Source organism: Poecilia formosa, unplaced genomic scaffold, assembly GCF_000485575.1.
Source record: "Poecilia formosa unplaced genomic scaffold, Poecilia_formosa-5.1.2 Scaffold379, whole genome shotgun sequence".
Classification (NCBI taxonomy): domain Eukaryota; kingdom Metazoa; phylum Chordata; class Actinopteri; order Cyprinodontiformes; family Poeciliidae; genus Poecilia; species Poecilia formosa.
The window spans coordinates 7511-16259 of record NW_006800318.1 but is presented as its reverse complement, the minus strand read 5'-3'; the positions used below and the strand labels follow the sequence as shown (position 1 = coordinate 16259).

Below are 8749 nucleotides of genomic sequence, written 5' to 3'. Positions count from 1 at the left end.
CGGAGCCTCAACTGGCTCCTCTCGATGTGGAGGAGCTCTACTCTGAGTCCCTCCTGGAAGACCGAGCTTCTCACCTTATCTCTAAGGGAGAGCCCAGCCACCCTGCGGAGGAAACCCATTTTGGCCGCTTGTATCCATGATCTCGTTCTTTCGGTCATGACCCAAAGATCATGACCATAGATGAGGGTGGGAACGTAGATCGGCCGGTAAATCAAGAGCTTCGCTTTTTGACTCAGCTCTCTCTTCACCACGATGGACAGGGTTAGCGCCCGTTTCACGGCAGACGCTGCAACAATCTGCCTGTCGATTTCCGGCTCTAGACCATGGCCTCGGATTTGGAGGCACTAAGTCTTATCACAGCCGCTTCACACTCGGCTGCAAACCGCTCCAGCTAGAGCTGCAGATCACGATCTGATGAAGCCAACAGGATCACATCATCCGCAAAAAGTAGAGATGCAATCCTAAGGCCACCAAAACGGATCCCCTCAACATCTCGGCTGTGCCTAGAAATTCTGTCCATAAAAGTAATGAACAGAATTGGTGACAAAGGGCAGCCCTGGCAGAGTCCAACTCTCACCGGAAACGAGCCCGGCTTACTGCTGGCAATGCGGACCAGACTCTGACACCAGCCATACAGGGACCTGACAGCCCGTATCAAAGGGCCCGGTAACCCATACTCCCGGAAAATCCCCCACAAGGCCCTTCATGGTCCACTCAGACTTAATGTCCCCCACCTCCCCCGGAACGTGTACAAAGTTCTGCCGGAGATGGGAGTTTACAGCTGGCGGGCCCAAACAGGTCTGACCGGCTTTTACCCACGAAGAGGAGACGTGGGTCCCCCTTCCAATGGGCTCACCTGTCAGAGGGGCCAAAGGGGTTGGGTGCAATGTGCTACAGGCGGCAGCCGAGGGAGGGGACCCTGGCGGTCTGATCCTCGGCTGCAGAAGCTGGCTCTTCGGATGTGGAAAGTCACCTCTCTGGTGGGGAAGGAACCGGAGCTAGTGTGTGAGCCTGAGAGGTTCCAGCTAGAAATAGTCGGCCTCACCTCAATGCATGGCTCTGGTTCTGGAACCAGTCTCCTTGAGAGGGGCTGGACGTACTTCCACTCTGGAGTTGCCCCCGGTGAGAGGCGCCGGGCAGGAGTAGACATATTTGTTGCTCCTTGTCTTGGCATCTGTACGTTGGGGTTTACCCCGGTGAACGAGAGTGTAGCCTCCCTCTGCCTACGGGTGGGGGGACGGGTTCTGACTGTTGTTTGTGCTTACGGGCTGAACAGCAGTTCAGATTACCCACCCTTCTTGGAGTTCTTAGAGGGGGTACTAGAGAGTGCCCCTCCTGGGGACTCCCTTCTACTGGGGGACTTCAACGCTCACGTGGGCAATGACAGTGAGACCTGGAGGGTCGTGGTTGGGAGGAACCCCCCCGATCTGAACTCGAGTGGTGTTCTGTTGTTGGACTTCTGTGCTCGTCACGGATTGTCCATAACGAACACATTGTTCAGGCATAAGGGTGTCCATATGTGCACTTGGCACCAAGACACCCGAGGCCGCAGTTCGATGATCGATTTTGTCATCGGATCTGCGGCCGTATATCTTGGACACCCGGGTGAAGAGAGGTGCGGAGCTGTCCACTGACCACTTCCTGTTGGTGAGTTGGCTCTTGTGGGGGGGAGGACTATATTTTATGAAAATATATGCATATTTTTTCCTGCAAGAACATACTGTAGTTATTTGCTTAATACAGATTATTCAACTTTCTTTGTAAACTTAACCCATGAAAACAATTCAAATAAAACTACTTGACGGATCTAACGGCTTTCTCTCAGGGATCATTTGAACGGTTCTTTGACAAAACCGAATCTTCAGGGTCTGTTCAGTTCAAAGAGCCATACGTCCCATTAATGCAACTTACTTTTTTTTTGTGGATGTAACACATTTTAAGTTCTTAGATATATGAATGTATGATTTTTTCTTTTTTTATTCCTCTACTGGTGTTTATTTGAAAGTGCTCCGACAGGAAAGTGGGAAATGAGAGAGAAGGAAGACATGTGGCAAAGGTCATCAGGTCGGGAATCAAACCTGCAACAGACTAAAACCTTCTTTTGTGGGTCGTGCTTAACCCCTGCGCCACCACAGCTCCCCAAATTCATGACTTTTTAAGAATCTGCAGAGACACTTATTTTACTCCAGATTGTTTTTTTAGCTGTCCTGTGCATTATTAGGCCAGTTTCAGATTCTGGAGATAATGGCAGCTGTCAAGGGTGTATGAAGGATGATGGATGCATGGGAAGTGTGTGCTCAGTGAAGGAGGACGGGCAGCAGAGCATGTGGCCAGGCTTTGTTCGTAGATGATCTCTATGATGCGGCTACCACTAGATTCTCATGCTAATGTGTAAGGTAACATGAAGTTTACAGCTGCAAGCAAGACTGCTGTGCTTTTGCCTTTACTGTATCCAAAACAGTGTCTATAAATGCAGCTGGATGTACAAGCTGGCTATCGGTTAGCTTCCTATCTCGAAGTATCCCCATGTTGTGGTAAATGTTTGATCCACAGCCTCCTATTAGCGCTCTGTGGTATAAAAGCAGCAACCACTAACATCAGCCGAAACGAGTCTGGACCAGGCAGCAGCTTGTAAAAGTACCTGTAATGTCAGTGCAGTTCACTAATGCACAGACACTTTAGAACAAACCGCATCCTGTGATCACCCTCAACAGAAAGTCTTTTTCATTCTCACACCCTCAGGAAGACGTCAAAACATGAACACAAACTAACAGCTCTTATCTTACAGACGATTATCTCCTCCATGCAGGTGAAGAACTCCCAAATTTATGGTTGCCAACGTGCTGTTGTGTGCGTCAATTACAAATCTGTTCAAGAAAATTTGCTTATATGTTCTGGATTCAGTGTGAAGGAAAGTGTGAGTCTACTGGATGGATCTTTCTCCTGTTCATCACAGTTTGAAGATGTTCTGCCCAAATATCAGAGGGTTCAGCTGGAGGATGAAACACAGTCAGTAAGTTCATCAGATCAGATGTTTACCGTTGTTCTGCAGCTGAACAACGATAATCACAGTGGCTCCACGATCCAGACATTTTACTCAAGTAAAAATAGCAATATTTCATAATAAAGTTACTCAAGTAAAAGCAAAAAGTTTATTGTAGTAAAAGTAACGGAGAACTAAACTAATTTGCACAAAAATGACAAAATTTGTACAGAAACGTAAAGATGGAAAACTAAATAACCTATTTTAACAGTTTATTGGCAAAACTTAGTGACTTCTGGGGGTTAGTTACAATTTAAGATAATTTATCCCAAACCTAACGCAGCCAAGCATGACGTATCTATGTAAGGTTCCCACATAGCCTGACATGCTGTGCATATTATGTGAGCAGATAGTTGAGATTTCATACTCAAGTGTAGCGATTGCCTACATTTCTCATTATACATTCCTTCATTTCCCAAAATCTCAATGGGTACTAGAGAGTATGATGAGCTAGTTTGGTGCCTAGCCTCTCTAGCCTAGCCTCTTTAGCCTAGCCTCTCTAGCCTAGCCTCTCTAGCCTAGCCTCTCTAGCCTAGCCTCTCTAGCCTAGCCTCTCTAGCCTAGCCTCTTTAGCCTAGCCTCTCTAGCCTAGCCTCTTTAGCATAGCCTCTCTAGCCTAGCCTCTCTAGCCTAGCCTCTCTAGCCTAGCCTCTTTAGCCTAGCCTCTTTAGCCTAGCCTCTCTGGCCTAGCCTCTTTAGCCTAGCCTCTCTAGCCTAGCCTCTTTAGCCTAGCCTCTCTAGCCTAGCCTCTCTAGCCTAGCCTCTTTAGCCTAGCCTCTTTAGCCTAGCCTCTGCTCTACCTCACCTGTTAGTGAGTCACATAAAGTGGCAGTCAAGATGTGTGTGCTACTGACTGGTTTGCACTGACTCTCTATGAATTGAAGTATATGTGATTGTTGGATCTTTTACTATGTATCTAAAACACATGCTAAACTTTGAACACCTATCATTCATTTATTTATATATTTGTCAGTAATTTCAGGCTGTAAAGTATTAAAATGTTTGTCATTACCTGTGAAATCCATCCTTGAGATGACAGGTGCTGGTGTGAGACTTTCTGTTTACATCAGTACCATTATGGGAATGATTTAGTAAGTACTAACACATTAAGCCTCAGGCAGTGATGTGAATGTGGTTTCAGCGCTGAGACAAGTAGTGGTAAGGATGGACTTGTTTGACAGAGTGTGTCTGCGATCTTTTCATAAAATGTAACTGCCCTGACAGAGGCCAATGTGGTCTTGTTGAAATATAATAACCCTGACACTGAGCTGAAGACTTTTCAAAGTTTAATACATTTGAGATGCAGCAATTTGTCTTCATTTCTCATAGAAGAAAATGACATGAACACCGCTGCGTTCTGTCAGATCAGACTACCATGGAAAGTGCAACAACTGCTTTAATGAGTCACATTGTTTTCTGTTTTGACCCTGTTAAATTTAGCAATACTGACCAGAATAATATAGAATGATGACATCAGCTGCATGACAATGAACTTGGAGTGTGAAGGTTTTATCGTGGGTTTTTGAAATTTGACACAGGGTCAGTAGAACCTGTTCAGAATTTTAACACCTGGAAGATAAAAGCACACCTCTTCCTTCCAAGAGGGATAAAAGTTGCAGTAAAGTATGATTTCCATTTGCAATCGATAAGGTTTTATTTCTTTTACATAAATTGAAAATCCCAATACCACACAATGCTGCCACACCCAAAAACCACCTGAGTGAATTCTTCAAATTACATAAAACTGGGGTCAAAGGTTTGTGTAGCAAAAATGTTTGTTTATTCTGCCATAATTTTAAAGACATAAATAAATCAACTGTGGGACATTTGTGCTGGTTCGTGTAGCAACATTTTTCATTTGTGCAGTTATAATTTAAAAGGAAGTTTCTATAGGTGACCAGAGATCAGCCGGCCCTCCCCTCCACATTAACAAAATGTAACAAAATTCATCAAAAATGTTTTATTTTTTAAAATGTTTGTGCTGGTTTGTCTAGCTAAAATATGTGGGGACAGGGTTGATTTACTGGGGATTGTTTCACTTGCAGGACCAGAGAAGGAGATTCTGCACTTTAAACCCGACACTATGAGGTCATGACATTCTGCTGGTGCAAACACACCAAACCACATAAGACTCAAGAATGGCAAGTTTCAATTTATTTGTGTAATACATTTCAGCAGCAAGACAGTTCAAAGTGCTTTACATGATAAAAACACCACACAGTCACAGTATGATATAAAGAAAAAAAATCTGAAATTCTGTCTTCAGTTATTCTGGAATCTAGCCAATGGAAATCCTCAGTCAGCTAACACAGAAACATCAGCTTTGTTTCCTCACTAAATCATCTTGGAATATTTCGTTTAATGCGCTGTATGAAACCATCTGGTCTCAAAAGGCCACCATCATTTAAAGTATGAAACAAATCTGTTGCTTGAGCAAATAGCTCGTTTTCACGCTGGAAGGCTGTCTCTTAGAAACAACATTTGCTGTATATTTTACATCTTTTCCTTTAGAGGACACATTTTGAATCAAAAAGGTTTTTTGGTAGTTAAAAAAAAGGGCTTTTAATGTAATACGTACTCTGTTTGAAATGGATAGTGGGCGTAAAAAGCATGTTACTTTAACACCAGAAACAGAGGTCTCCAATTTTGTTGGGTCTATGCAGCAAAAGTACTTTTTAAAAGAAATGTCAGAATCATAAGCTTCCCATTAAGTCATTAAAATGGATCACTCGTGAGCTCTTCCTTTAGCCCTCTCCAAACACGGAGCTCTCAAGCATTTTCACCGTTTCATGATAAACCAAATCGCTGGTCTGATGTTTAGGTTACACAACATGTTTTAAGTGGTAACTGTAATTTCACATTTAAGATAAAAGGTTGAATATAATATTTTCAGACAAAGATTAAACTGTACTTAGAAGCTTGAAATCTGATCACAAAACATTGAAATTTGCCAACATCCAAACCGAGAAGAAAACAAATAATGTCTAAAGGCAAACTGAAGAGCAAAGGAGGCAAATTTGGCTTCAAGTAATGACTAATAAACAATAAATATGCTGCTAATTAGGTGAGTGTGTATTTTTGATGATTGCCAATGTAAATCGAAAACCTTCCCGTATTTGTTTTTTCTTTTAATTTGTGGCTGGAAACTGATAACATTCTGAAAAAAAACAAAGCAAAGAAGGAAACTGTTCATTTTCTCCAAATGGGAACAAAAAATTGCCTGTGTGGAGGAAACTTTATCACCTTCCTTTGTCCCGTTGCCAACATGTAAGTTAGAGGCAGGGTGTTAATTACTCCTCTGTACCACTAATAGACTCAGAGCATTAATGCAATCAGCCTCAAAACCAATTAATTCAACATCTGCTCTAATCAAATTTGCCACTGCCATGTTTTGATGATGTGTTCACACACAATTATTCCTTTAATCTGATGATAACAATTAGTCGTCTTGCTGTGGTGGTGCCGTCTAATTATCACTCATCACTGATCCACATCCCACAAGTCCAGACTTTTTTTTCCTTCTGAATTCTACTTTTTTTTAACTCATTTATTGTGTGTGAGATGAAAAGGGCTGGTTTATGGGCAGTGGCTTCTTTTCACGTCTGCATCTTGACAAAATTCATATGAGACACTTGAGAGACTTATTTTTTTAAAATCGTTTTCACTCTTGTGTTGCTGTTACAGGTGTGATGTGGATCTTGTGATATTAAAATACTGTGGAATGTCTCACCATGTCTGTCTCATGAGGCGTGATCCAGTTCATGTCAGTATGTGACTGTGTCTGGTGAAGTGTGAAGAACTGTTACCAGTCTGGGATATTAAGTGCATTACTGTTTTGTTTTTTGTTTTTTTTTTACATTCTTTTTGGGTTCTTTATTCTTATTCTTTCCTCAGCTGCCATTATTAGTCTCTTCCCTGCTATTTCTCATTTTCTCCATCATCTCTTCCTGGTCCCTTCCCCAGCTGCATCTACTCCCCTGTGATTAGCTCTTCTGGTTATGTTGTCACTATTCGTCAGTGTTTAGGCTCTTCAGGTTGCACCAGTCCTCACTGTCTCCTCCGTTGTAACTCTGTCACATATCTCAGTGCCGTTTTGGTGTTTCTATGCCTGTTTCCTGGTTTTCGTCCCACATCCTGCTGTAAGTTTTTGTTTATTTTTAGTTATTAAATAATTCTCGCTCCTCTATGTCTCTGGGCTTGTGTCCTCCATTCATTACTCATAATGACAGAAAACAGATTCTTTATAAGACACAACTTGTGAAAACGCAGGTTTTGCCAGCTGTTATGCTAAACTCCCAACTTGTTATGAACCCAACATCATGGATAATCTGTTCTTCTACATCTTGCCTGCTATTAGTCATTCACTGTGAAAATATGTCTGTTAAATCATTGCTTTAAGTGGAAAAAATAAATGCTGGCTCTGCATACTGGTGCAAACTGGCCCACTTCTAAAGAATTGATTAGATTTTTTTTCCTCTCATTTGACTTATTTGAGGAGTCTACCCCCAAAAGATGGGCTGGAAACCAAAACTGGATGGTTTTAAACTTGAATATTAATGACCACCTGAAGGGGAAACTGCAAATATGATGTCTTTAGTACGTCTCTTTTATATCCCATTGCTAACAAAGGTTGAAGAGACAACAGGAGAGCTTCATGGGTGAAACGATTGTGGCTTTCATTGTGTGTGGAGAATAGAGCTATATTCACTGGGTCTCTTTTTAAAAATGCACAAGATAATGAAACATTTTTCAAACGTCACGTTGTTCCTCCAGAAATGTAGTGTGAGGTTTCACCAGGGCCATGTTGATTTAGTTCCTCATCTTTCTGTCTTATTGGAAACATCTGTTTTGTGACTCGTCGATGTGGAAGATAAAAAGTCACTGCAGCGCCCACAACCACCTGGTCTAAATGTCAACTAGTTGGCACAGTTGAGGTTTTTATGTCTAAAGATCTTTGAGCTGTATGTCCTTTTCATTCCACTTTATTTCAATGTTACTTTTTATTGTTCTGTCACAAGAATCCCAATTAAATACATTCAGGTTTATGTTTCAAACTTGATGAGAGAACTTTTAAAAGACTGAGTATGTTTGCTAATGTATGCTCAGAGATAATTTGATTACGTTCACACAATTGTCTCTCTCACTCTTTTAAATTTCATAGAGCATGAAAAGACAAAGCCGCACACAAAACCTTACAAACAACAACAGCTTTGTTTGAGCTTGTCGTACTTTTTCTAAGGAGATTCATGGCTTGTTTGAGAGAAGCAACGGTGGCTAATTAAGAGTTTATATTGAGACAGGGTATTACTGAAGGCGTCAGAGAAAATCCAATTTGGGCAGTGTCAACCGTTTCATCTCCAGTTAACGTGATTCGGCTAATTACAGATTTGCATTCCCTTCTAAGTGGACTGATTGCAGCGCCGTGCATGAGACGGCGATGAGACAGACGAAGGTTGGCTTGATGTTACAGTGGAGGAGACGGGTAAATGGAGGAAGGTGGTGGGAAAATTGCAATTGTAGACAAAGACAGAAGAAAGTAAACAAGTGACTGCTTTTTATTTATTTATTTATGTATTACTTGTTATGTGTTATGAATACTTATGAGTATAAGTCATTTTTAGAATAACCACAGGTTGCAGGTCTAGTTTACGTGTTTGGAAAATTATAGGATATTTCTATGTAGTTTCTGAGACAAAACAAATGTAA

At 41.8% G+C, this 8749-nt stretch overlaps 1 long non-coding RNA gene across 1 annotated transcript in view; it reads right to left on the bottom strand.

Annotated features, from left to right (window-relative positions):
• Window positions 1-1151: 1151 nt before the first annotated feature.
• The window catches only part of LOC107833402 (uncharacterized), a 12989-nt gene continuing 5391 nt past the window's right edge, over window positions 1152-8749 (bottom strand). The window contains exons 2-3 of the long non-coding RNA XR_001659149.1: window positions 5140-5145; window positions 1152-1161 (exon numbers count right to left, since the gene is read on the bottom strand). This is a non-coding gene — a long non-coding RNA (uncharacterized LOC107833402). The remainder of the gene's footprint in view (window positions 1162-5139; window positions 5146-8749) is intronic.